We start from the raw sequence: 18410 nt of genomic DNA, 5'->3' as shown, positions 1-18410 counted from the left end.
GAGTTTTGACAATGAAATGGAGTCACTTTCTAAGTTCTTCTTTGTGTCTTTTACAGATCGAAATAAAAAAGCTTACAGCACCTGGGATTCCCAGGCGGTCTTCCATCCAAGTACTAACCAGGCCCTACTCTGCTTAGCTTCTGAGATCAGACGAGATCAGGCGAAGCCAGAGAGGTATGGCCGTAAGCAACTGTATGTCCTCTTCCTAATATTTTAAAATGTGTCAAAGGTTTTGGAGTTTAGATAATGAAAAAGGAGTCACTTTCTAATGCCTTCTCGATTTCTTCCAGAGAGAGAAATGAAAAAGCTTACGGCACCTGGGATTCCCAGGCGGTCTTCCATCCAAGTACTAACCAGGCCCTACTCTGCTTAGCTTCTGAGATCTGACGAGATCAGGCGGAGCCAGAGAGGTATGGCCGTAAGCAACTGTATGTCCTCTTCCTAATCTTTTAAAATGTGTCAAAGGTTTTGTAGTTTTGACAATGAAATGGAGTCACTTTCTAAGGCCTTCTCTGTGTCTTTTACAGATCGAAATGAAAAAGCTTACAGCACCTGGGATTCCCAGGCGGTCTTCCATCCAAGTACTAACCAGGCCCTACTCTGCTTAGCTTCTGAGATCAGACGAGATCAGGCAGAGCCAGAGAGGTATGGCCGTAAGCAACTGTATGTCCTCTTCCTAATCTTTTAAAATGTGTCTAAGGTTTTGGAGTTTTGATAATGAAAAAGGAGTCACTTTCTAATGCCTTCTCGATTTCTTCCAGAGAGAGAAATGAAAAAGCTTACGGCACCTGGGATTCCCAGGCGGTCTTCCATCCAAGTACTAACCAGGCCCTACTCTGCTTAGCTTCTGAGATCTGACGAGATCAGGCGGAGCCAGAGAGGTATGGCCGTAAGCAACTGTATGTCCTCTTCCTAATCTTTTAAAATGTGTCAAAGGTTTTGTAGTTTTGACAATGAAATGGAGTCACTTTCTAAGGCCTTCTCTGTGTCTTTTACAGATCGAAATGAAAAAGCTTACAGCACCTGGGATTCCCAGGCGGTCTTCCATCCAAGTACTAACCAGGCCCTACTCTGCTTAGCTTCTGAGATCAGACGAGATCAGGCGGAGCCAGAGAGGTATGGCCGTAAGCAACTGTATGTCCTCTTCCTAATCTTTTAAAATGTGTCAAAGGTTTTGGAGTTTAGATAATGAAAAAGGAGTCACTTTCTAATGCCTTCTCGATTTCTTCCAGAGAGAGAAATGAAAAAGCTTACGGCACCTGGGATTCCCAGGCGGTCTTCCATCCAAGTACTAACCAGGCCCTACTCTGCTTAGCTTCTGAGATCTGACGAGATCAGGCGGAGCCAGAGAGGTATGGCCGTAAGCAACTGTATGTCCTCTTCCTAATCTTTTAAAATGTGTCAAAGGTTTTGTAGTTTTGACAATGAAATGGAGTCACTTTCTAAGGCCTTCTCTGTGTCTTTTACAGATCGAAATGAAAAAGCTTACAGCACCTGGGATTCCCAGGCGGTCTTCCATCCAAGTACTAACCAGGCCCTACTCTGCTTAGCTTCTGAGATCAGACGAGATCAGGCGGAGCCAGAGAGGTATGGCCGTAAGCAACTGTATGTCCTCTTCCTAATCTTTTAAAATGTGTCTAAGGTTTTGGAGTTTTGATAATGAAAAAGGAGTCACTTTCTAATGCCTTCTCGATTTCTTCCAGAGAGAGAAATGAAAAAGCTTACGGCACCTGGGATTCCCAGGCGGTCTTCCATCCAAGTACTAACCAGGCCCTACTCTGCTTAGCTTCTGAGATCTGACGAGATCAGGCGGAGCCAGAGAGGTATGGCCGTAAGCAACTGTATGTCCTCTTCCTAATCTTTTAAAATGTGTCAAAGGTTTTGTAGTTTTGACAATGAAATGGAGTCACTTTCTAAGGCCTTCTCTGTGTCTTTTACAGATCGAAATGAAAAAGCTTACAGCACCTGGGATTCCCAGGCGGTCTTCCATCCAAGTACTAACCAGGCCCTACTCTGCTTAGCTTCTGAGATCAGACGAGATCAGGCGGAGCCAGAGAGGTATGGCCGTAAGCAACTGTATGTCCTCTTCCTAATCTTTTAAAATGTGTCAAAGGTTTTGTAGTTTTGACAATGAAATGGAGTCACTTTCTAAGGCCTTCTCTGTGTCTTTTACAGATCGAAATGAAAAAGCTTACAGCACCTGGGATTCCCAGGCGGTCTTCCATCCAAGTACTAACCAGGCCCTACTCTGCTTAGCTTCTGAGATCAGACGAGATCAGGCGGAGCCAGAGAGGTATGGCCGTAAGCAACTGTATGTCCTCTACCTAATCTTTTAAAATGTGTCAAAGGTTTTGTAGTTTTGACAATTAAATGGAGTCACTTTCTAAGGCCTTCTCTGTGTCTTTTACAGATCGAAATGAAAAAGCGTACAGCACCTGGGATTCCCAGGCGGTCTTCCATCAAAGTACTAACCAGGCCCTACTCTGCTTAGCTTCTGAGATCAGACGAGATCAGGCGGAGCCAGAGAGGTATGGCCGTAAGCAACTGTATGTCCTCTTCCTAATCTTTTAAAATGTGTCAAAGGTTTTGTAGTTTTGACAATGAAATGGAGTCACTTTCTAAGGCCTTCTCTGTGTCTTTTACAGATCGAAATGAAAAAGCTTACAGCACCTGGGATTCCCAGGCGGTCTTCCATCCAAGTACTAACCAGGCCCTACTCTGCTTAGCTTCTGAGATCAGACGAGATCAGGCGGAGCCAGAGAGGTATGGCCGTAAGCAACTGTATGTCCTCTTCCTAATCTTTTAAAATGTGTCAAAGGTTTTGGAGTTTTGATAATGAAAAAGGAGTCACTTTCTAATGCCTTCTCGATTTCTTCCAGAGAGAGAAATTAAAAAGCTTACGGCACCTGGGATTCCCAGGCGGTCTTCCATCCAAGTACTAACCAGGCCCTACTCTGCTTAGCTTCTGAGATCAGACGAGATCAGGCGGAGCCAGAGAGGTATGGCCGTAAGCAACTGTATGTCCTCTACCTAATCTTTTAAAATGTGTCAAAGGTTTTGTAGTTTTGACAATTAAATGGAGTCACTTTCTAAGGCCTTCTCTGTGTCTTTTACAGATCGAAATGAAAAAGCTTACAGCACCTGGGATTCCCAGGCGGTCTTCCATCCAAGTACTAACCAGGCCCTACTCTGCTTAGCTTCTGAGATCAGACGAGATCAGGCGAAGCCAGAGAGGTATGGCCGTAAGCAACTGTATGTCCTCTTCCTAATATTTTAAAATGTGTCAAAGGTTTTGGAGTTTAGATAATGAAAAAGGAGTCACTTTCTAATGCCTTCTCGATTTCTTCCAGAGAGAGAAATGAAAAAGCTTACAGCACCTGGGATTCCCAGGCGGTCTTCCATCCAAGTACTAACCAGGCCCTACTCTGCTTAGCTTCTGAGATCTGACGAGATCAGGCGGAGCCAGAGAGGTATGGCCGTAAGCAACTGTATGTCCTCTTCCTAATCTTTTAAAATGTGTCAAAGGTTTTGTAGTTTTGACAATGAAATGGAGTCACTTTCTAAGGCCTTCTCTGTGTCTTTTACAGATCGAAATGAAAAAGCTTACAGCACCTGGGATTCCCAGGCGGTCTTCCATCCAAGTACTAACCAGGCCCTACTCTGCTTAGCTTCTGAGATCTGACGAGATCAGGCGGAGCCAGAGAGGTATGGCCGTAAGCAACTGTATGTCCTCTTCCTAATCTTTTAAAATGTGTCAAAGGTTTTGTAGTTTTGACAAAGAAATGGAGTCACTTTCTAAGGCCTTCTCTTTGTCTTTTACAGATCGAAATGAAAAAGCTTACAGCACCTGGGATTCCCAGGCGGTCTTCCATCCAAGTACTAACGAGGCCCTACTCTGCTTAGCTTCTGAGATCAGACGAGATCAGGCAGAGCCAGAGAGGTATGGCCGTAAGCAACTGTATGTCCTCTTCCTAATCTTTTAAAATGTGTCTAAGGTTTTGGAGTTTTGATAATGAAAAAGGAGTCACTTTCTAATGCCTTCTCGATTTCTTCCAGAGAGAGAAATGAAAAAGCTTACAGCACCTGGGATTCCCAGGCGGTCTTCCATCCAAGTACTAACCAGGCCCTACTCTGCTTAGCTTCTGAGATCAGACGAGATCAGGCGGAGCCAGAGAGGTATGGCCGTAAGCAACCTTATGTCCTCTACCTAATCTTTTAAAATGTGTCAAAGGTTTTGGAGTTTTGACAATGAAATGGAGTCACTTTCTAAGTTCTTCTTTGTGTCTTTTACAGATCGAAATAAAAAAGCTTACAGCACCTGGGATTCCCAGGCGGTCTTCCATCCAAGTACTAACCAGGCCCTACTCTGCTTAGCTTCTGAGATCAGACGAGATCAGGCGAAGCCAGAGAGGTATGGCCGTAAGCAACTGTATGTCCTCTTCCTAATCTTTTAAAATGTGTCAAAGGTTTTGTAGTTTTGACAATGAAATGGAGTCACTTTCTAAGGCCTTCTCTGTGTCTGTTACAGATCGAAATGAAAAAGCTTACGGCACCTGGGATTCCCAGGCGGTCTTCCATCCAAGTACTAACCAGGCCCTACTCTGCTTAGCTTCTGAGATCAGACGAGATCAGGCGGAGCCAGAGAGGTATGGCCATAAGCAACCTTATGTCCTCTACCTAATCTTTTAAAATGTGTCAAAGGTTTTGGAGTTTTGACAATGAAATGGAGTCACTTTCTAAGTTCTTCTTTGTGTCTTTTACAGATCGAAATAAAAAAGCTTACAGCACCTGGGATTCCCAGGCGGTCTTCCATCCAAGTACTAACCAGGCCCTACTCTGCTTAGCTTCTGAGATCAGACGAGATCAGGCGAAGCCAGAGAGGTATGGCCGTAAGCAACTGTATGTCCTCTTCCTAATATTTTAAAATGTGTCAAAGGTTTTGGAGTTTAGATAATGAAAAAGGAGTCACTTTCTAATGCCTTCTCGATTTCTTCCAGAGAGAGAAATGAAAAAGCTTACGGCACCTGGGATTCCCAGGCGGTCTTCCATCCAAGTACTAACCAGGCCCTACTCTGCTTAGCTTCTGAGATCTGACGAGATCAGGCGGAGCCAGAGAGGTATGGCCGTAAGCAACTGTATGTCCTCTTCCTAATCTTTTAAAATGTGTCAAAGGTTTTGTAGTTTTGACAATGAAATGGAGTCACTTTCTAAGGCCTTCTCTGTGTCTGTTACAGATCGAAATGAAAAAGCTTACAGCACCTGGGATTCCCAGGCGGTCTTCCATCCAAGTACTAACCAGGCCCTACTCTGCTTAGCTTCTGAGATCAGACGAGATCAGGCGGAGCCAGAGAGGTATGGCCGTAAGCAACTGTATGTCCTCTACCTAATCTTTTAAAATGTGTCAAAGGTTTTGTAGTTTTGACAATGAAAAAGGAGTCACTTTCTAATGCCTTCTCGATTTCTTCCAGAGAGAGAAATGAAAAAGCTTACGGCACCTGGGATTCCCAGGCGGTCTTCCATCCAAGTACTAACCAGGCCCTACTCTGCTTAGCTTCTGAGATCAGACGAGATCAGGCGGAGCCAGAGAGGTATGGCCGTAAGCAACTGTATGTCCTCTTCCTAATCTTTTAAAATGTGTCAAAGGTTTTGTAGTTTTGACAATGAAATGGAGTCACTTTCTAAGGCCTTCTCTGTGTCTTTTACAGATCGAAATGAAAAAGCTTACAGCACCTGGGATTCCCAGGCGGTCTTCCATCCAAGTACTAACCAGGCCCTACTCTGCTTAGCTTCTGAGATCAGACGAGATCAGGCGGAGCCAGAGAGGTATGGCCGTAAGCAACTGTATGTCCTCTACCTAATCTTTTAAAATGTGTCAAAGGTTTTGTAGTTTTGACAATTAAATGGAGTCACTTTCTAAGGCCTTCTCTGTGTCTTTTACAGATCGAAATGAAAAAGCTTACAGCACCTGGGATTCCCAGGCGGTCTTCCATCCAAGTACTAACCAGGCCCTACTCTGCTTAGCTTCTGAGATCAGACGAGATCAGGCGAAGCCAGAGAGGTATGGCCGTAAGCAACTGTATGTCCTCTTCCTAATATTTTAAAATGTGTCAAAGGTTTTGGAGTTTAGATAATGAAAAAGGAGTCACTTTCTAATGCCTTCTCGATTTCTTCCAGAGAGAGAAATGAAAAAGCTCACAGCACCTGGGATTCCCAGGCGGTCTTCCATCCAAGTACTAACCAGGCCCTACTCTGCTTAGCTTCTGAGATCTGACGAGATCAGGCGGAGCCAGAGAGGTATGGCCGTAAGCAACTGTATGTCCTCTTCCTAATCTTTTAAAATGTGTCAAAGGTTTTGTAGTTTTGACAATGAAATGGAGTCACTTTCTAAGGCCTTCTCTGTGTCTTTTACAGATCGAAATGAAAAAGCTTACAGCACCTGGGATTCCCAGGCGGTCTTCCATCCAAGTACTAACCAGGCCCTACTCTGCTTAGCTTCTGAGATCAGACGGAGCCAGAGAGGTATGGCTGTAAGCAACTGTATGTCCTCTTCCTAATCTTTTAAAATGTGTCAAAGGTTTTGGAGTTTTGATAATGAAAAAGGAGTCACTTTCTAATGCCTTCTCGATTTCTTCCAGAGAGAGAAATGAAAAAGCTTACGGCACCTGGGATTCCCAGGCGGTCTTCCATCCAAGTACTAACCAGGCCCTACTCTGCTTAGCTTCTGAGATCAGACGAGATCAGGCGGAGCCAGAGAGGTATGGCCGTAAGCAACTGTATGTCCTCTACCTAATCTTTTAAAATGTGTCAAAGGTTTTGTAGTTTTGACAATTAAATGGAGTCACTTTCTAAGGCCTTCTCTGTGTCTTTTACAGATCGAAATGAAAAAGCGTACAGCACCTGGGATTCCCAGGCGGTCTTCCATCCAAGTACTAACCAGGCCCTACTCTGCTTAGCTTCTGAGATCAGACGAGATCAGGCGGAGCCAGAGAGGTATGGCCGTAAGCAACTGTATGTCCTCTTCCTAATCTTTTAAAATGTGTCAAAGGTTTTGGAGTTTTGATAATGAAAAAGGAGTCACTTTCTAATGCCTTCTCGATTTCTTCCAGAGAGAGAAATGAAAAAGCTTACGGCACCTGGGATTCCCAGGCGGTCTTCCATCCAAGTACTAACCAGGCCCTACTCTGCTTAGCTTCTGAGATCAGACGAGATCAGGCGGAGCCAGAGAGGTATGGCCGTAAGAAACTGTATGTCCTCTTCCTAATCTTTTAAAATGTGTCAAAGGTTTTGTAGTTTTGACAATGAAATGGAGTCACTTTCTAAGGCCTTCTCTGTGTCTTTTACAGATCGAAATGAAAAAGCTTACAGCACCTGGGATTCCCAGGCGGTCTTCCATCCAAGTACTAACCAGGCCCTACTCTGCTTAGCTTCTGAGATCAGACGAGATCAGGCGGAGCCAGAGAGGTATGGCCGTAAGCAACTGTATGTCCTCTTCCTAATCTTTTAAAATGTGTCAAAGGTTTTGGAGTTTTGATAATGAAAAAGGAGTCACTTTCTAAGGCCTTCTCGATTTCTTCCAGAGAGAGAAATGAAAAAGCTTACGGCACCTGGGATTCCCAGGCGGTCTTCCATCCAAGTACTAACCAGGCCCTACTCTGCTTAGCTTCTGAGATCAGACGAGATCAGGCGAAGCCAGAGAGGTATGGCCGTAAGCAACTGTATGTCCTCTTCCTAATATTTTAAAATGTGTCAAAGGTTTTGGAGTTTAGATAATGAAAAAGGAGTCACTTTCTAATGCCTTCTCGATTTCTTCCAGAGAGAGAAATGAAAAAGCTTACAGCACCTGGGATTCCCAGGCGGTCTTCCATCCAAGTACTAACCAGGCCCTACTCTGCTTAGCTTCTGAGATCTGACGAGATCAGGCGGAGCCAGAGAGGTATGGCCGTAAGCAACTGTATGTCCTCTTCCTAATCTTTTAAAATGTGTCAAAGGTTTTGTAGTTTTGACAAAGAAATGGAGTCACTTTCTAAGGCCTTCTCTGTGTCTTTTACAGATCGAAATGAAAAAGCTTACAGCACCTGGGATTCCCAGGCGGTCTTCCATCCAAGTACTAACCAGGCCCTACTCTGCTTAGCTTCTGAGATCTGACGAGATCAGGCGGAGCCAGAGAGGTATGGCCGTAAGCAACTGTATGTCCTCTTCCTAATCTTTTAAAATGTGTCAAAGGTTTTGTAGTTTTGACAAAGAAATGGAGTCACTTTCTAAGGCCTTCTCTTTGTCTTTTACAGATCGAAATGAAAAAGCTTACAGCACCTGGGATTCCCAGGCGGTCTTCCATCCAAGTACTAACCAGGCCCTACTCTGCTTAGCTTCTGAGATCAGACGAGATCAGGCAGAGCCAGAGAGGTATGGCCGTAAGCAACTGTATGTCCTCTTCCTAATCTTTTAAAATGTGTCTAAGGTTTTGGAGTTTTGATAATGAAAAAGGAGTCACTTTCTAATGCCTTCTCGATTTCTTCCAGAGAGAGAAATGAAAAAGCTTACAGCACCTGGGATTCCCAGGCGGTCTTCCATCCAAGTACTAACCAGGCCCTACTCTGCTTAGCTTCTGAGATCAGACGAGATCAGGCGGAGCCAGAGAGGTATGGCCGTAAGCAACCTTATGTCCTCTACCTAATCTTTTAAAATGTGTCAAAGGTTTTGGAGTTTTGACAATGAAATGGAGTCACTTTCTAAGTTCTTCTTTGTGTCTTTTACAGATCGAAATAAAAAAGCTTACAGCACCTGGGATTCCCAGGCGGTCTTCCATCCAAGTACTAACCAGGCCCTACTCTGCTTAGCTTCTGAGATCAGACGAGATCAGGCGAAGCCAGAGAGGTATGGCCGTAAGCAACTGTATGTCCTCTTCCTAATATTTTAAAATGTGTCAAAGGTTTTGGAGTTTAGATAATGAAAAAGGAGTCACTTTCTAATGCCTTCTCGATTTCTTCCAGAGAGAGAAATGAAAAAGCTTACGGCACCTGGGATTCCCAGGCGGTCTTCCATCCAAGTACTAACCAGGCCCTACTCTGCTTAGCTTCTGAGATCTGACGAGATCAGGCGGAGCCAGAGAGGTATGGCCGTAAGCAACTGTATGTCCTCTTCCTAATCTTTTAAAATGTGTCAAAGGTTTTGTAGTTTTGACAATGAAATGGAGTCACTTTCTAAGGCCTTCTCTGTGTCTGTTACAGATCGAAATGAAAAAGCTTACGGCACCTGGGATTCCCAGGCGGTCTTCCATCCAAGTACTAACCAGGCCCTACTCTGCTTAGCTTCTGAGATCAGACGAGATCAGGCGGAGCCAGAGAGGTATGGCCGTAAGCAACTGTATGTCCTCTTCCTAATCTTTTAAAATGTGTCAAAGGTTTTGTAGTTTTGACAATGAAATGGAGTCACTTTCTAAGGCCTTCTCTGTGTCTTTTACAGATCGAAATGAAAAAGCTTACAGCACCTGGGATTCCCAGGCGGTCTTCCATCCAAGTACTAACCAGGCCCTACTCTGCTTAGCTTCTGAGATCAGACGAGATCAGGCGGAGCCAGAGAGGTATGGCCGTAAGCAACTGTATGTCCTCTACCTAATCTTTTAAAATGTGTCAAAGGTTTTGTAGTTTTGACAATTAAATGGAGTCACTTTCTAAGGCCTTCTCTGTGTCTTTTACAGATCGAAATGAAAAAGCTTACAGCACCTGGGATTCCCAGGCGGTCTTCCATCCAAGTACTAACCAGGCCCTACTCTGCTTAGCTTCTGAGATCAGACGAGATCAGGCGAAGCCAGAGAGGTATGGCCGTAAGCAACTGTATGTCCTCTTCCTAATATTTTAAAATGTGTCAAAGGTTTTGGAGTTTAGATAATGAAAAAGGAGTCACTTTCTAATGCCTTCTCGATTTCTTCCAGAGAGAGAAATGAAAAAGCTCACAGCACCTGGGATTCCCAGGCGGTCTTCCATCCAAGTACTAACCAGGCCCTACTCTGCTTAGCTTCTGAGATCTGACGAGATCAGGCGGAGCCAGAGAGGTATGGCCGTAAGCAACTGTATGTCCTCTTCCTAATCTTTTAAAATGTGTCAAAGGTTTTGTAGTTTTGACAATGAAATGGAGTCACTTTCTAAGGCCTTCTCTGTGTCTTTTACAGATCGAAATGAAAAAGCTTACAGCACCTGGGATTCCCAGGCGGTCTTCCATCCAAGTACTAACCAGGCCCTACTCTGCTTAGCTTCTGAGATCTGACGAGATCAGGCGGAGCCAGAGAGGTATGGCCGTAAGCAACTGTATGTCCTCTTCCTAATCTTTTAAAATGTGTCAAATGTTTTGTAGTTTTGACAAAGAAATGGAGTCACTTTCTAAGGCCTTCTCTGTGTCTTTTACAGATCGAAATGAAAAAGCTTACAGCACCTGGGATTCCCAGGCGGTCTTCCATCCAAGTACTAACCAGGCCCTACTCTGCTTAGCTTCTGAGATCAGACGAGATCAGGCAGAGCCAGAGAGGTATGGCCGTAAGCAACTGTATGTCCTCTTCCTAATCTTTTAAAATGTGTCTAAGGTTTTGGAGTTTTGATAATGAAAAAGGAGTCACTTTCTAATGCCTTCTCGATTTCTTCCAGAGAGAGAAATGAAAAAGCTTACGGCACCTGGGATTCCCAGGCGGTCTTCCATCCAAGTACTAACCAGGCCCTACTCTGCTTAGCTTCTGAGATCAGACGAGATCAGGCGGAGCCAGAGAGGTATGGCCGTAAGCAACTGTATGTCCTCTACCTAATCTTTTAAAATGTGTCAAAGGTTTTGGAGTTTTGATAATGAAAAAGGAGTCACTTTCTAATGCCTTCTCGATTTCTTCCAGAGAGAGAAATGAAAAAGCTTACGGCACCTGGGATTCCCAGGCGGTCTTCCATCCAAGTACTAACCAGGCCCTACTCTGCTTAGCTTCTGAGATCTGACGAGATCAGGCGGAGCCAGAGAGGTATGGCCGTAAGCAACTGTATGTCCTCTTCCTAATCTTTTAAAATGTGTCTAAGGTTTTGGAGTTTTGATAATGAAAAAGGAGTCACTTTCTAATGCCTTCTCGATTTCTTCCAGAGAGAGAAATGAAAAAGCTTACGGCACCTGGGATTCCCAGGCGGTCTTCCATCCAAGTACTAACCAGGCCCTACTCTGCTTAGCTTCTGAGATCTGACGAGATCAGGCGGAGCCAGAGAGGTATGGCCGTAAGCAACTGTATGTCCTCTTCCTAATCTTTTAAAATGTGTCTAAGGTTTTGGAGTTTTGATAATGAAAAAGGAGTCACTTTCTAATGCCTTCTCGATTTCTTCCAGAGAGAGAAATGAAAAAGCTTACGGCACCTGGGATTCCCAGGCGGTCTTCCATCCAAGTACTAACCAGGCCCTACTCTGCTTAGCTTCTGAGATCAGACGAGATCAGGCGGAGCCAGAGAGGTATGGCCGTAAGCAACTGTATGTCCTCTTCCTAATATTTTAAAATGTGTCAAAGGTTTTGGAGTTTAGATAATGAAAAAGGAGTCACTTTCTAATGCCTTCTCGATTTCTTCCAGAGAGAGAAATGAAAAAGCTTACGGCACCTGGGATTCCCAGGCGGTCTTCCATCCAAGTACTAACCAGGCCCTACTCTGCTTAGCTTCTGAGATCTGACGAGATCAGGCGGAGCCAGAGAGGTATGGCCGTAAGCAACTGTATGTCCTCTTCCTAATCTTTTAAAATGTGTCAAAGGTTTTGTAGTTTTGACAATGAAATGGAGTCACTTTCTAAGGCCTTCTCTGTGTCTGTTACAGATCGAAATGAAAAAGCTTACGGCACCTGGGATTCCCAGGCGGTCTTCCATCCAAGTACTAACCAGGCCCTACTCTGCTTAGCTTCTGAGATCAGACGAGATCAGGCGGAGCCAGAGAGGTATGGCCGTAAGCAACCTTATGTCCTCTACCTAATCTTTTAAAATGTGTCAAAGGTTTTGTAGTTTTGACAATTAAATGGAGTCACTTTCTAAGGCCTTCTCTGTGTCTTTTACAGATCGAAATGAAAAAGCTTACAGCACCTGGGATTCCCAGGCGGTCTTCCATCCAAGTACTAACCAGGCCCTACTCTGCTTAGCTTCTGAGATCAGACGAGATCAGGCGAAGCCAGAGAGGTATGGCCGTAAGCAACTGTATGTCCTCTTCCTAATATTTTAAAATGTGTCAAAGGTTTTGGAGTTTAGATAATGAAAAAGGAGTCACTTTCTAATGCCTTCTCGATTTCTTCCAGAGAGAGAAATGAAAAAGCTCACAGCACCTGGGATTCCCAGGCGGTCTTCTATCCAAGTACTAACCAGGCCCTACTCTGCTTAGCTTCTGAGATCTGACGAGATCAGGCGGAGCCAGAGAGGTATGGCCGTAAGCAACTGTATGTCCTCTTCCTAATCTTTTAAAATGTGTCAAATGTTTTGTAGTTTTGACAAAGAAATGGAGTCACTTTCTAAGGCCTTCTCTGTGTCTTTTACAGATCGAAATGAAAAAGCTTACAGCACCTGGGATTCCCAGGCGGTCTTCCATCCAAGTACTAACCAGGCCCTACTCTGCTTAGCTTCTGAGATCAGACGAGATCAGGCAGAGCCAGAGAGGTATGGCCGTAAGCAACTGTATGTCCTCTTCCTAATCTTTTAAAATGTGTCTAAGGTTTTGGAGTTTTGATAATGAAAAAGGAGTCACTTTCTAATGCCTTCTCGATTTCTTCCAGAGAGAGAAATGAAAAAGCTTACGGCACCTGGGATTCCCAGGCGGTCTTCCATCCAAGTACTAACCAGGCCCTACTCTGCTTAGCTTCTGAGATCAGACGAGATCAGGCGGAGCCAGAGAGGTATGGCCGTAAGCAACTGTATGTCCTCTACCTAATCTTTTAAAATGTGTCAAAGGTTTTGGAGTTTTGATAATGAAAAAGGAGTCACTTTCTAATGCCTTCTCGATTTCTTCCAGAGAGAGAAATGAAAAAGCTTACGGCACCTGGGATTCCCAGGCGGTCTTCCATCCAAGTACTAACCAGGCCCTACTCTGCTTAGCTTCTGAGATCTGACGAGATCAGGCGGAGCCAGAGAGGTATGGCCGTAAGCAACTGTATGTCCTCTTCCTAATCTTTTAAAATGTGTCTAAGGTTTTGGAGTTTTGATAATGAAAAAGGAGTCACTTTCTAATGCCTTCTCGATTTCTTCCAGAGAGAGAAATGAAAAAGCTTACGGCACCTGGGATTCCCAGGCGGTCTTCCATCCAAGTACTAACCAGGCCCTACTCTGCTTAGCTTCTGAGATCTGACGAGATCAGGCGGAGCCAGAGAGGTATGGCCGTAAGCAACTGTATGTCCTCTTCCTAATCTTTTAAAATGTGTCTAAGGTTTTGGAGTTTTGATAATGAAAAAGGAGTCACTTTCTAATGCCTTCTCGATTTCTTCCAGAGAGAGAAATGAAAAAGCTTACGGCACCTGGGATTCCCAGGCGGTCTTCCATCCAAGTACTAACCAGGCCCTACTCTGCTTAGCTTCTGAGATCAGACGAGATCAGGCGGAGCCAGAGAGGTATGGCCGTAAGCAACTGTATGTCCTCTTCCTAATATTTTAAAATGTGTCAAAGGTTTTGGAGTTTAGATAATGAAAAAGGAGTCACTTTCTAAGGCCTTCTCGATTTCTTCCAGAGAGAGAAATGAAAAAGCTTACGGCACCTGGGATTCCGAGGCGGTCTTCCATCCAAGTACTAACCAGGCCCTACTCTGCTTAGCTTCTGAGATCTGACGAGATCAGGCGGAGCCAGAGAGGTATGGCCGTAAGCAACTGTATGTCCTCTTCCTAATCTTTTAAAATGTGTCAAAGGTTTTGTAGTTTTGACAATGAAATGGAGTCACTTTCTAAGGCCTTCTCTGTGTCTTTTACAGATCGAAATGAAAAAGCTTACAGCACCTGGGATTCCCAGGCGGTCTTCCATCCAAGTACTAACCAGGCCCTACTCTGCTTAGCTTCTGAGATCAGACGAGATCAGGCGGAGCCAGAGAGGTATGGCCGTAAGCAACTGTATGTCCTCTTCCTAATCTTTTAAAATGTGTCAAAGGTTTTGGAGTTTTGATAATGAAAAAGGAGTCACTTTCTAATGCCTTCTCGATTTCTTCCAGAGAGAGAAATGAAAAAGCTTACGGCACCTGGGATTCCCAGGCGGTCTTCCATCCAAGTACTAACCAGGCCCTACTCTGCTTAGCTTCTGAGATCAGACGAGATCAGGCGGAGCCAGAGAGGTATGGCCGTAAGCAACTGTATGTCCTCTTCCTAATCTTTTAAAATGTGTCAAAGGTTTTGTAGTTTTGACAATGAAATGGAGTCACTTTCTAAGGCCTTCTCTGTGTCTTTTACAGATCGAAATGAAAAAGCTTACAGCACCTGGGATTCCCAGGCGGTGTTCCATCCAAGTACTAACCAGGCCCTACTCTGCTTAGCTTCTGAGATCAGACGAGATCAGGCGGAGCCAGAGAGGTATGGCCGTAAGCAACTGTATGTCCTCTTCCTAATCTTTTAAAATGTGTCAAAGGTTTTGGAGTTTTGATAATGAAAAAGGAGTCACTTTCTAATGCCTTCTCGATTTCTTCCAGAGAGAGAAATGAAAAAGCTTACGGCACCTGGGATTCCCAGGCGGTCTTCCATCCAAGTACTAACCAGGCCCTACTCTGCTTAGCTTCTGAGATCTGACGAGATCAGGCGGAGCCAGAGAGGTATGGCCGTAAGCAACTGTATGTCCTCTTCCTAATCTTTTAAAATGTGTCAAAGGTTTTGTAGTTTTGACAATGAAATGGAGTCACTTTCTAAGGCCTTCTCTGTGTCTTTTACAGATCGAAATGAAAAAGCTTACAGCACCTGGGATTCCCAGGCTGTCTTCCATCCAAGTACTAACCAGGCCCTACTCTGCTTAGCTTCTGAGATCAGACGAGATCAGGCGGAGCCAGAGAGGTATGGCCGTAAGCAACTGTATGTCCTCTTCCTAATCTTTTAAAATGTGTCAAAGGTTTTGTAGTTTTGACAATTAAATGGAGTCACTTTCTAAGTTCTTCTTTGTGTCTTTTACAGATCGAAATGAAAAAGCTTACAGCACCTGGGATTCCCAGGCGGTCTTCCATCCAAGTACTAACCAGGCCCTACTCTGCTTAGCTTCTGAGATCAGACGAGATCAGGCGAAGCCAGAGAGGTATGGCCGTAAGCAACTGTATGTCCTCTTCCTAATATTTTAAAATGTGTCAAAGGTTTTGGAGTTTAGATAATGAAAAAGGAGTCACTTTCTAATGCCTTCTCGATTTCTTCCAGAGAGAGAAATGAAAAAGCTTACAGCACCTGGGATTCCCAGGCGGTCTTCCATCCAAGTACTAACCAGGCCCTACTCTGCTTAGCTTCTGAGATCTGACGAGATCAGGCGGAGCCAGAGAGGTATGGCCGTAAGCAACTGTATGTCCTCTTCCTAATCTTTTAAAATGTGTCAAAGGTTTTGTAGTTTTGACAATGAAATGGAGTCACTTTCTAAGGCCTTCTCTGTGTCTTTTACAGATCGAAATGAAAAAGCTTACAGCACCTGGGATTCCCAGGCGGTCTTCCATCCAAGTACTAACCAGGCCCTACTCTGCTTAGCTTCTGAGATCTGACGAGATCAGGCGGAGCCAGAGAGGTATGGCCGTAAGCAACTGTATGTCCTCTTCCTAATCTTTTAAAATGTGTCAAAGGTTTTGTAGTTTTGACAAAGAAATGGAGTCACTTTCTAAGGCCTTCTCTGTGTCTTTTACAGATCGAAATGAAAAAGCTTACAGCACCTGGGATTCCCAGGCGGTCTTCCATCCAAGTACTAACCAGGCCCTACTCTGCTTAGCTTCTGAGATCAGACGAGATCAGGCAGAGCCAGAGAGGTATGGCCGTAAGCAACTGTATGTCCTCTTCCTAATCTTTTAAAATGTGTCTAAGGTTTTGGAGTTTTGATAATGAAAAAGGAGTCACTTTCTAATGCCTTCTCGATTTCTTCCAGAGAGAGAAATGAAAAAGCTTACGGCACCTGGGATTCCCAGGCGGTCTTCCATCCAAGTACTAACCAGGCCCTACTCTGCTTAGCTTCTGAGATCAGACGAGATCAGGCGGAGCCAGAGAGGTATGGCCGTAAGCAACTGTATGTCCTCTACCTAATCTTTTAAAATGTGTCAAAGGTTTTGGAGTTTTGACAATGAAATGGAGTCACTTTCTAAGTTCTTCTTTGTGTCCTTTACAGATCGAAATAAAAAAGCTTACAGCACCTGGGATTCCCAGGCGGTCTTCCATCCAAGTACTAACCAGGCCCTACTCTGCTTAGCTTCTGAGATCAGACGAGATCAGGCGAAGCCAGAGAGGTATGGCCGTAAGCAACTGTATGTCCTCTTCCTAATATTTTAAAATGTGTCAAAGGTTTTGGAGTTTAGATAATGAAAAAGGAGTCACTTTCTAATGCCTTCTCGATTTCTTCCAGAGAGAGAAATGAAAAAGCTTACGGCACCTGGGATTCCCAGGCGGTCTTCCATCCAAGTACTAACCAGGCCCTACTCTGCTTAGCTTCTGAGATCTGACGAGATCAGGCGGAGCCAGAGAGGTATGGCCGTAAGCAACTGTATGTCCTCTTCCTAATCTTTTAAAATGTGTCAAAGGTTTTGTAGTTTTGACAATGAAATGGAGTCACTTTCTAAGGCCTTCTCTGTGTCTTTTACAGATCGAAATGAAAAAGCTTACAGCACCTGGGATTCCCAGGCGGTCTTCCATCCAAGTACTAACCAGGCCCTACTCTGCTTAGCTTCTGAGATCAGACGAGATCAGGCGGAGCCAGAGAGGTATGGCCGTAAGCAACTGTATGTCCTCTTCCTAATCTTTTAAAATGTGTCAAAGGTTTTGGAGTTTTGATAATGAAAAAGGAGTCACTTTCTAATGCCTTCTCGATTTCTTCCAGAGAGAGAAATGAAAAAGCTTACGGCACCTGGGATTCCCAGGCGGTCTTCCATCCAAGTACTAACCAGGCCCTACTCTGCTTAGCTTCTGAGATCAGACGAGATCAGGCGGAGCCAGAGAGGTATGGCCGTAAGCAACTGTATGTCCTCTTCCTAATCTTTTAAAATGTGTCAAAGGTTTTGTAGTTTTGACAATGAAATGGAGTCACTTTCTAAGGCCTTCTCTGTGTCTTTTACAGATCGAAATGAAAAAGCTTACAGCACCTGGGATTCCCAGGCGGTCTTCCATCCAAGTACTAACCAGGCCCTACTCTGCTTAGCTTCTGAGATCAGACGAGATCAGGCGGAGCCAGAGAGGTATGGCCGTAAGCAACTGTATGTCCTCTTCCTAATCTTTTAAAATGTGTCAAAGGTTTTGGAGTTTTGATAATGAAAAAGGAGTCACTTTCTAATGCCTTCTCGATTTCTTCCAGAGAGAGAAATGAAAAAGCTTACGGCACCTGGGATTCCCAGGCGGTCTTCCATCCAAGTACTAACCAGGCCCTACTCTGCTTAGCTTCTGAGATCTGACGAGATCAGGCGGAGCCAGAGAGGTATGGCCGTAAGCAACTGTATGTCCTCTTCCTAATCTTTTAAAATGTGTCAAAGGTTTTGTAGTTTTGACAATGAAATGGAGTCACTTTCTAAGGCCTTCTCTGTGTCTTTTACAGATCGAAATGAAAAAGCTTACAGCACCTGGGATTCCCAGGCTGTCTTCCATCCAAGTACTAACCAGGCCCTACTCTGCTTAGCTTCTGAGATCAGACGAGATCAGGCGGAGCCAGAGAGGTATGGCCGTAAGCAACTGTATGTCCTCTTCCTAATCTTTTAAAATGTGTCAAAGGTTTTGGAGTTTTGATAATGAAAAAGGAGTCACTTTCTAAGGCCTTCTCGATTTCTTCCAGAGAGAGAAATGAAAAAGCTTACGGCACCTGGGATTCCCAGGCGGTCTTCCATCCAAGTACTAACCAGGCCCTACTCTGCTTAGCTTCTGAGATCAGACGAGATCAGGCGGAGCCAGAGAGGTATGGCCGTAAGCAACTGTATGTCCTCTACCTAATCTTTTAAAATGTGTCAAAGGTTTTGGAGTTTTGACAATGAAATGGAGTCACTTTCTAAGTTCTTCTCTGTGTCTTTTACAGATCGAAATAAAAAAGCTTACAGCACCTGGGATTCCCAGGCGGTCTTCCATCCAAGTACTAACCAGGTCCTACTCTGCTTAGCTTCTGAGATCTGACGAGATCAGGCGGAGCCAGAGAGGTATGGCCGTAAGCAACTGTATGTCCTCTACCTAATCTTTTAAAATGTGTCAAAGGTTTTGGAGTTTTGACAATGAAATGGAGTCACTTTCTAAGTTCTTCTCTGTGTCTTTTAC

The 18410-nt window shown here is 44.4% G+C and overlaps 77 non-coding genes and 1 pseudogene across 77 annotated transcripts; all 78 read right to left on the bottom strand.

The window, feature by feature from the left end:
* Positions 1-69: 69 nt before the first annotated feature.
* LOC144393568 (5S ribosomal RNA) lies at positions 70-188 on the bottom strand. The gene has a single exon (XR_013456413.1). It is a non-coding gene; the product is annotated as a 5S ribosomal RNA (ribosomal RNA).
* A 117-nt stretch (positions 189-305) lies between these two features.
* Positions 306-424, bottom strand: LOC144400065 (5S ribosomal RNA). Its single transcript, XR_013462003.1, has one exon. It is a non-coding gene; the product is annotated as a 5S ribosomal RNA (ribosomal RNA).
* A 116-nt stretch (positions 425-540) lies between these two features.
* Positions 541-659, bottom strand: LOC144398061 (5S ribosomal RNA). Its single transcript, XR_013460208.1, has one exon. It is a non-coding gene; the product is annotated as a 5S ribosomal RNA (ribosomal RNA).
* A 117-nt stretch (positions 660-776) lies between these two features.
* On the bottom strand, positions 777-895 carry LOC144400054 (5S ribosomal RNA). The gene has a single exon (XR_013461992.1). It is a non-coding gene; the product is annotated as a 5S ribosomal RNA (ribosomal RNA).
* Positions 896-1011: 116 nt separating this feature from the next.
* On the bottom strand, positions 1012-1130 carry LOC144396654 (5S ribosomal RNA). The gene has a single exon (XR_013458800.1). It is a non-coding gene; the product is annotated as a 5S ribosomal RNA (ribosomal RNA).
* Positions 1131-1247: 117 nt separating this feature from the next.
* On the bottom strand, positions 1248-1366 carry LOC144400043 (5S ribosomal RNA). Its single transcript, XR_013461981.1, has one exon. It is a non-coding gene; the product is annotated as a 5S ribosomal RNA (ribosomal RNA).
* A 116-nt stretch (positions 1367-1482) lies between these two features.
* Positions 1483-1601, bottom strand: LOC144396652 (5S ribosomal RNA). Its single transcript, XR_013458798.1, has one exon. It is a non-coding gene; the product is annotated as a 5S ribosomal RNA (ribosomal RNA).
* A 117-nt stretch (positions 1602-1718) lies between these two features.
* LOC144400031 (5S ribosomal RNA) lies at positions 1719-1837 on the bottom strand. Its single transcript, XR_013461969.1, has one exon. It is a non-coding gene; the product is annotated as a 5S ribosomal RNA (ribosomal RNA).
* Positions 1838-1953: 116 nt separating this feature from the next.
* LOC144396651 (5S ribosomal RNA) lies at positions 1954-2072 on the bottom strand. Its single transcript, XR_013458797.1, has one exon. It is a non-coding gene; the product is annotated as a 5S ribosomal RNA (ribosomal RNA).
* Positions 2073-2188: 116 nt separating this feature from the next.
* LOC144396650 (5S ribosomal RNA) lies at positions 2189-2307 on the bottom strand. The gene has a single exon (XR_013458796.1). It is a non-coding gene; the product is annotated as a 5S ribosomal RNA (ribosomal RNA).
* A 116-nt stretch (positions 2308-2423) lies between these two features.
* Positions 2424-2542, bottom strand: LOC144398968 (5S ribosomal RNA). Its single transcript, XR_013461114.1, has one exon. It is a non-coding gene; the product is annotated as a 5S ribosomal RNA (ribosomal RNA).
* Positions 2543-2658: 116 nt separating this feature from the next.
* LOC144396649 (5S ribosomal RNA) lies at positions 2659-2777 on the bottom strand. The gene has a single exon (XR_013458795.1). It is a non-coding gene; the product is annotated as a 5S ribosomal RNA (ribosomal RNA).
* Positions 2778-2894: 117 nt separating this feature from the next.
* LOC144402417 (5S ribosomal RNA) lies at positions 2895-3013 on the bottom strand. The gene has a single exon (XR_013464353.1). It is a non-coding gene; the product is annotated as a 5S ribosomal RNA (ribosomal RNA).
* A 116-nt stretch (positions 3014-3129) lies between these two features.
* On the bottom strand, positions 3130-3248 carry LOC144393557 (5S ribosomal RNA). Its single transcript, XR_013456402.1, has one exon. It is a non-coding gene; the product is annotated as a 5S ribosomal RNA (ribosomal RNA).
* A 117-nt stretch (positions 3249-3365) lies between these two features.
* On the bottom strand, positions 3366-3484 carry LOC144390131 (5S ribosomal RNA). Its single transcript, XR_013454199.1, has one exon. It is a non-coding gene; the product is annotated as a 5S ribosomal RNA (ribosomal RNA).
* A 116-nt stretch (positions 3485-3600) lies between these two features.
* LOC144390129 (5S ribosomal RNA) lies at positions 3601-3719 on the bottom strand. The gene has a single exon (XR_013454198.1). It is a non-coding gene; the product is annotated as a 5S ribosomal RNA (ribosomal RNA).
* Positions 3720-3835: 116 nt separating this feature from the next.
* On the bottom strand, positions 3836-3954 carry LOC144399750 (5S ribosomal RNA). Its single transcript, XR_013461896.1, has one exon. It is a non-coding gene; the product is annotated as a 5S ribosomal RNA (ribosomal RNA).
* Positions 3955-4071: 117 nt separating this feature from the next.
* Positions 4072-4190, bottom strand: LOC144396648 (5S ribosomal RNA). Its single transcript, XR_013458794.1, has one exon. It is a non-coding gene; the product is annotated as a 5S ribosomal RNA (ribosomal RNA).
* A 116-nt stretch (positions 4191-4306) lies between these two features.
* Positions 4307-4425, bottom strand: LOC144393546 (5S ribosomal RNA). Its single transcript, XR_013456391.1, has one exon. It is a non-coding gene; the product is annotated as a 5S ribosomal RNA (ribosomal RNA).
* A 116-nt stretch (positions 4426-4541) lies between these two features.
* Positions 4542-4660, bottom strand: LOC144397035 (5S ribosomal RNA). Its single transcript, XR_013459180.1, has one exon. It is a non-coding gene; the product is annotated as a 5S ribosomal RNA (ribosomal RNA).
* A 116-nt stretch (positions 4661-4776) lies between these two features.
* Positions 4777-4895, bottom strand: LOC144393535 (5S ribosomal RNA). The gene has a single exon (XR_013456380.1). It is a non-coding gene; the product is annotated as a 5S ribosomal RNA (ribosomal RNA).
* Positions 4896-5012: 117 nt separating this feature from the next.
* On the bottom strand, positions 5013-5131 carry LOC144400020 (5S ribosomal RNA). The gene has a single exon (XR_013461958.1). It is a non-coding gene; the product is annotated as a 5S ribosomal RNA (ribosomal RNA).
* A 116-nt stretch (positions 5132-5247) lies between these two features.
* LOC144396647 (5S ribosomal RNA) lies at positions 5248-5366 on the bottom strand. Its single transcript, XR_013458793.1, has one exon. It is a non-coding gene; the product is annotated as a 5S ribosomal RNA (ribosomal RNA).
* Positions 5367-5483: 117 nt separating this feature from the next.
* On the bottom strand, positions 5484-5602 carry LOC144402416 (5S ribosomal RNA). Its single transcript, XR_013464352.1, has one exon. It is a non-coding gene; the product is annotated as a 5S ribosomal RNA (ribosomal RNA).
* A 116-nt stretch (positions 5603-5718) lies between these two features.
* LOC144396646 (5S ribosomal RNA) lies at positions 5719-5837 on the bottom strand. The gene has a single exon (XR_013458792.1). It is a non-coding gene; the product is annotated as a 5S ribosomal RNA (ribosomal RNA).
* A 116-nt stretch (positions 5838-5953) lies between these two features.
* Positions 5954-6072, bottom strand: LOC144393524 (5S ribosomal RNA). The gene has a single exon (XR_013456369.1). It is a non-coding gene; the product is annotated as a 5S ribosomal RNA (ribosomal RNA).
* A 117-nt stretch (positions 6073-6189) lies between these two features.
* On the bottom strand, positions 6190-6308 carry LOC144397528 (5S ribosomal RNA). The gene has a single exon (XR_013459674.1). It is a non-coding gene; the product is annotated as a 5S ribosomal RNA (ribosomal RNA).
* Positions 6309-6424: 116 nt separating this feature from the next.
* Positions 6425-6533, bottom strand: LOC144399905 (5S ribosomal RNA; annotated as a pseudogene).
* A 117-nt stretch (positions 6534-6650) lies between these two features.
* Positions 6651-6769, bottom strand: LOC144402415 (5S ribosomal RNA). Its single transcript, XR_013464351.1, has one exon. It is a non-coding gene; the product is annotated as a 5S ribosomal RNA (ribosomal RNA).
* Positions 6770-6885: 116 nt separating this feature from the next.
* LOC144398622 (5S ribosomal RNA) lies at positions 6886-7004 on the bottom strand. The gene has a single exon (XR_013460769.1). It is a non-coding gene; the product is annotated as a 5S ribosomal RNA (ribosomal RNA).
* Positions 7005-7121: 117 nt separating this feature from the next.
* On the bottom strand, positions 7122-7240 carry LOC144397680 (5S ribosomal RNA). Its single transcript, XR_013459827.1, has one exon. It is a non-coding gene; the product is annotated as a 5S ribosomal RNA (ribosomal RNA).
* Positions 7241-7356: 116 nt separating this feature from the next.
* Positions 7357-7475, bottom strand: LOC144396645 (5S ribosomal RNA). Its single transcript, XR_013458791.1, has one exon. It is a non-coding gene; the product is annotated as a 5S ribosomal RNA (ribosomal RNA).
* Positions 7476-7592: 117 nt separating this feature from the next.
* On the bottom strand, positions 7593-7711 carry LOC144400903 (5S ribosomal RNA). Its single transcript, XR_013462838.1, has one exon. It is a non-coding gene; the product is annotated as a 5S ribosomal RNA (ribosomal RNA).
* Positions 7712-7828: 117 nt separating this feature from the next.
* On the bottom strand, positions 7829-7947 carry LOC144390127 (5S ribosomal RNA). Its single transcript, XR_013454196.1, has one exon. It is a non-coding gene; the product is annotated as a 5S ribosomal RNA (ribosomal RNA).
* Positions 7948-8063: 116 nt separating this feature from the next.
* Positions 8064-8182, bottom strand: LOC144390126 (5S ribosomal RNA). Its single transcript, XR_013454195.1, has one exon. It is a non-coding gene; the product is annotated as a 5S ribosomal RNA (ribosomal RNA).
* A 116-nt stretch (positions 8183-8298) lies between these two features.
* LOC144398060 (5S ribosomal RNA) lies at positions 8299-8417 on the bottom strand. The gene has a single exon (XR_013460207.1). It is a non-coding gene; the product is annotated as a 5S ribosomal RNA (ribosomal RNA).
* A 117-nt stretch (positions 8418-8534) lies between these two features.
* LOC144396644 (5S ribosomal RNA) lies at positions 8535-8653 on the bottom strand. The gene has a single exon (XR_013458790.1). It is a non-coding gene; the product is annotated as a 5S ribosomal RNA (ribosomal RNA).
* A 116-nt stretch (positions 8654-8769) lies between these two features.
* Positions 8770-8888, bottom strand: LOC144393513 (5S ribosomal RNA). The gene has a single exon (XR_013456358.1). It is a non-coding gene; the product is annotated as a 5S ribosomal RNA (ribosomal RNA).
* Positions 8889-9005: 117 nt separating this feature from the next.
* On the bottom strand, positions 9006-9124 carry LOC144400012 (5S ribosomal RNA). Its single transcript, XR_013461949.1, has one exon. It is a non-coding gene; the product is annotated as a 5S ribosomal RNA (ribosomal RNA).
* Positions 9125-9240: 116 nt separating this feature from the next.
* On the bottom strand, positions 9241-9359 carry LOC144402414 (5S ribosomal RNA). Its single transcript, XR_013464350.1, has one exon. It is a non-coding gene; the product is annotated as a 5S ribosomal RNA (ribosomal RNA).
* A 116-nt stretch (positions 9360-9475) lies between these two features.
* On the bottom strand, positions 9476-9594 carry LOC144396643 (5S ribosomal RNA). The gene has a single exon (XR_013458789.1). It is a non-coding gene; the product is annotated as a 5S ribosomal RNA (ribosomal RNA).
* Positions 9595-9710: 116 nt separating this feature from the next.
* LOC144393502 (5S ribosomal RNA) lies at positions 9711-9829 on the bottom strand. Its single transcript, XR_013456347.1, has one exon. It is a non-coding gene; the product is annotated as a 5S ribosomal RNA (ribosomal RNA).
* Positions 9830-9946: 117 nt separating this feature from the next.
* On the bottom strand, positions 9947-10065 carry LOC144397527 (5S ribosomal RNA). The gene has a single exon (XR_013459673.1). It is a non-coding gene; the product is annotated as a 5S ribosomal RNA (ribosomal RNA).
* A 116-nt stretch (positions 10066-10181) lies between these two features.
* Positions 10182-10300, bottom strand: LOC144390125 (5S ribosomal RNA). Its single transcript, XR_013454194.1, has one exon. It is a non-coding gene; the product is annotated as a 5S ribosomal RNA (ribosomal RNA).
* Positions 10301-10416: 116 nt separating this feature from the next.
* On the bottom strand, positions 10417-10535 carry LOC144398059 (5S ribosomal RNA). Its single transcript, XR_013460206.1, has one exon. It is a non-coding gene; the product is annotated as a 5S ribosomal RNA (ribosomal RNA).
* Positions 10536-10652: 117 nt separating this feature from the next.
* Positions 10653-10771, bottom strand: LOC144402413 (5S ribosomal RNA). The gene has a single exon (XR_013464349.1). It is a non-coding gene; the product is annotated as a 5S ribosomal RNA (ribosomal RNA).
* Positions 10772-10888: 117 nt separating this feature from the next.
* LOC144400011 (5S ribosomal RNA) lies at positions 10889-11007 on the bottom strand. Its single transcript, XR_013461948.1, has one exon. It is a non-coding gene; the product is annotated as a 5S ribosomal RNA (ribosomal RNA).
* Positions 11008-11124: 117 nt separating this feature from the next.
* On the bottom strand, positions 11125-11243 carry LOC144400004 (5S ribosomal RNA). The gene has a single exon (XR_013461947.1). It is a non-coding gene; the product is annotated as a 5S ribosomal RNA (ribosomal RNA).
* Positions 11244-11360: 117 nt separating this feature from the next.
* On the bottom strand, positions 11361-11479 carry LOC144402412 (5S ribosomal RNA). Its single transcript, XR_013464348.1, has one exon. It is a non-coding gene; the product is annotated as a 5S ribosomal RNA (ribosomal RNA).
* Positions 11480-11596: 117 nt separating this feature from the next.
* Positions 11597-11715, bottom strand: LOC144399993 (5S ribosomal RNA). The gene has a single exon (XR_013461946.1). It is a non-coding gene; the product is annotated as a 5S ribosomal RNA (ribosomal RNA).
* Positions 11716-11831: 116 nt separating this feature from the next.
* On the bottom strand, positions 11832-11950 carry LOC144402411 (5S ribosomal RNA). The gene has a single exon (XR_013464347.1). It is a non-coding gene; the product is annotated as a 5S ribosomal RNA (ribosomal RNA).
* A 116-nt stretch (positions 11951-12066) lies between these two features.
* On the bottom strand, positions 12067-12185 carry LOC144393491 (5S ribosomal RNA). Its single transcript, XR_013456336.1, has one exon. It is a non-coding gene; the product is annotated as a 5S ribosomal RNA (ribosomal RNA).
* A 117-nt stretch (positions 12186-12302) lies between these two features.
* On the bottom strand, positions 12303-12421 carry LOC144399317 (5S ribosomal RNA). Its single transcript, XR_013461462.1, has one exon. It is a non-coding gene; the product is annotated as a 5S ribosomal RNA (ribosomal RNA).
* A 116-nt stretch (positions 12422-12537) lies between these two features.
* LOC144398058 (5S ribosomal RNA) lies at positions 12538-12656 on the bottom strand. The gene has a single exon (XR_013460205.1). It is a non-coding gene; the product is annotated as a 5S ribosomal RNA (ribosomal RNA).
* Positions 12657-12773: 117 nt separating this feature from the next.
* Positions 12774-12892, bottom strand: LOC144402410 (5S ribosomal RNA). The gene has a single exon (XR_013464346.1). It is a non-coding gene; the product is annotated as a 5S ribosomal RNA (ribosomal RNA).
* A 117-nt stretch (positions 12893-13009) lies between these two features.
* LOC144399982 (5S ribosomal RNA) lies at positions 13010-13128 on the bottom strand. The gene has a single exon (XR_013461945.1). It is a non-coding gene; the product is annotated as a 5S ribosomal RNA (ribosomal RNA).
* A 117-nt stretch (positions 13129-13245) lies between these two features.
* On the bottom strand, positions 13246-13364 carry LOC144399971 (5S ribosomal RNA). The gene has a single exon (XR_013461942.1). It is a non-coding gene; the product is annotated as a 5S ribosomal RNA (ribosomal RNA).
* A 117-nt stretch (positions 13365-13481) lies between these two features.
* LOC144402408 (5S ribosomal RNA) lies at positions 13482-13600 on the bottom strand. The gene has a single exon (XR_013464344.1). It is a non-coding gene; the product is annotated as a 5S ribosomal RNA (ribosomal RNA).
* A 117-nt stretch (positions 13601-13717) lies between these two features.
* LOC144398155 (5S ribosomal RNA) lies at positions 13718-13836 on the bottom strand. The gene has a single exon (XR_013460302.1). It is a non-coding gene; the product is annotated as a 5S ribosomal RNA (ribosomal RNA).
* Positions 13837-13952: 116 nt separating this feature from the next.
* Positions 13953-14071, bottom strand: LOC144396641 (5S ribosomal RNA). Its single transcript, XR_013458787.1, has one exon. It is a non-coding gene; the product is annotated as a 5S ribosomal RNA (ribosomal RNA).
* A 117-nt stretch (positions 14072-14188) lies between these two features.
* On the bottom strand, positions 14189-14307 carry LOC144402407 (5S ribosomal RNA). Its single transcript, XR_013464343.1, has one exon. It is a non-coding gene; the product is annotated as a 5S ribosomal RNA (ribosomal RNA).
* Positions 14308-14423: 116 nt separating this feature from the next.
* On the bottom strand, positions 14424-14542 carry LOC144398329 (5S ribosomal RNA). Its single transcript, XR_013460476.1, has one exon. It is a non-coding gene; the product is annotated as a 5S ribosomal RNA (ribosomal RNA).
* A 117-nt stretch (positions 14543-14659) lies between these two features.
* LOC144399960 (5S ribosomal RNA) lies at positions 14660-14778 on the bottom strand. Its single transcript, XR_013461940.1, has one exon. It is a non-coding gene; the product is annotated as a 5S ribosomal RNA (ribosomal RNA).
* Positions 14779-14894: 116 nt separating this feature from the next.
* LOC144399494 (5S ribosomal RNA) lies at positions 14895-15013 on the bottom strand. The gene has a single exon (XR_013461640.1). It is a non-coding gene; the product is annotated as a 5S ribosomal RNA (ribosomal RNA).
* A 116-nt stretch (positions 15014-15129) lies between these two features.
* On the bottom strand, positions 15130-15248 carry LOC144393469 (5S ribosomal RNA). The gene has a single exon (XR_013456314.1). It is a non-coding gene; the product is annotated as a 5S ribosomal RNA (ribosomal RNA).
* Positions 15249-15365: 117 nt separating this feature from the next.
* LOC144390123 (5S ribosomal RNA) lies at positions 15366-15484 on the bottom strand. Its single transcript, XR_013454193.1, has one exon. It is a non-coding gene; the product is annotated as a 5S ribosomal RNA (ribosomal RNA).
* Positions 15485-15600: 116 nt separating this feature from the next.
* Positions 15601-15719, bottom strand: LOC144390122 (5S ribosomal RNA). The gene has a single exon (XR_013454192.1). It is a non-coding gene; the product is annotated as a 5S ribosomal RNA (ribosomal RNA).
* A 116-nt stretch (positions 15720-15835) lies between these two features.
* Positions 15836-15954, bottom strand: LOC144398056 (5S ribosomal RNA). Its single transcript, XR_013460203.1, has one exon. It is a non-coding gene; the product is annotated as a 5S ribosomal RNA (ribosomal RNA).
* Positions 15955-16071: 117 nt separating this feature from the next.
* Positions 16072-16190, bottom strand: LOC144402406 (5S ribosomal RNA). The gene has a single exon (XR_013464342.1). It is a non-coding gene; the product is annotated as a 5S ribosomal RNA (ribosomal RNA).
* A 116-nt stretch (positions 16191-16306) lies between these two features.
* LOC144393458 (5S ribosomal RNA) lies at positions 16307-16425 on the bottom strand. The gene has a single exon (XR_013456303.1). It is a non-coding gene; the product is annotated as a 5S ribosomal RNA (ribosomal RNA).
* Positions 16426-16542: 117 nt separating this feature from the next.
* LOC144399949 (5S ribosomal RNA) lies at positions 16543-16661 on the bottom strand. Its single transcript, XR_013461939.1, has one exon. It is a non-coding gene; the product is annotated as a 5S ribosomal RNA (ribosomal RNA).
* Positions 16662-16777: 116 nt separating this feature from the next.
* LOC144396640 (5S ribosomal RNA) lies at positions 16778-16896 on the bottom strand. Its single transcript, XR_013458786.1, has one exon. It is a non-coding gene; the product is annotated as a 5S ribosomal RNA (ribosomal RNA).
* Positions 16897-17013: 117 nt separating this feature from the next.
* LOC144402405 (5S ribosomal RNA) lies at positions 17014-17132 on the bottom strand. Its single transcript, XR_013464341.1, has one exon. It is a non-coding gene; the product is annotated as a 5S ribosomal RNA (ribosomal RNA).
* Positions 17133-17248: 116 nt separating this feature from the next.
* On the bottom strand, positions 17249-17367 carry LOC144396639 (5S ribosomal RNA). The gene has a single exon (XR_013458785.1). It is a non-coding gene; the product is annotated as a 5S ribosomal RNA (ribosomal RNA).
* A 117-nt stretch (positions 17368-17484) lies between these two features.
* Positions 17485-17603, bottom strand: LOC144399937 (5S ribosomal RNA). The gene has a single exon (XR_013461937.1). It is a non-coding gene; the product is annotated as a 5S ribosomal RNA (ribosomal RNA).
* A 116-nt stretch (positions 17604-17719) lies between these two features.
* On the bottom strand, positions 17720-17838 carry LOC144399493 (5S ribosomal RNA). The gene has a single exon (XR_013461639.1). It is a non-coding gene; the product is annotated as a 5S ribosomal RNA (ribosomal RNA).
* Positions 17839-17955: 117 nt separating this feature from the next.
* LOC144402404 (5S ribosomal RNA) lies at positions 17956-18074 on the bottom strand. The gene has a single exon (XR_013464340.1). It is a non-coding gene; the product is annotated as a 5S ribosomal RNA (ribosomal RNA).
* Positions 18075-18190: 116 nt separating this feature from the next.
* LOC144397818 (5S ribosomal RNA) lies at positions 18191-18309 on the bottom strand. Its single transcript, XR_013459965.1, has one exon. It is a non-coding gene; the product is annotated as a 5S ribosomal RNA (ribosomal RNA).
* Between the last annotated feature and the right edge of the window lie 101 nt (positions 18310-18410).

The sequence above is a fragment of the Gasterosteus aculeatus genome, chromosome 2, assembly GCF_964276395.1.
Source record: "Gasterosteus aculeatus chromosome 2, fGasAcu3.hap1.1, whole genome shotgun sequence".
Lineage (NCBI taxonomy): Eukaryota > Metazoa > Chordata > Actinopteri > Perciformes > Gasterosteidae > Gasterosteus > Gasterosteus aculeatus.
The sequence above is the reverse complement of the archived record's forward strand: the minus strand, read 5'-3'. Positions and strand labels throughout refer to the sequence as shown.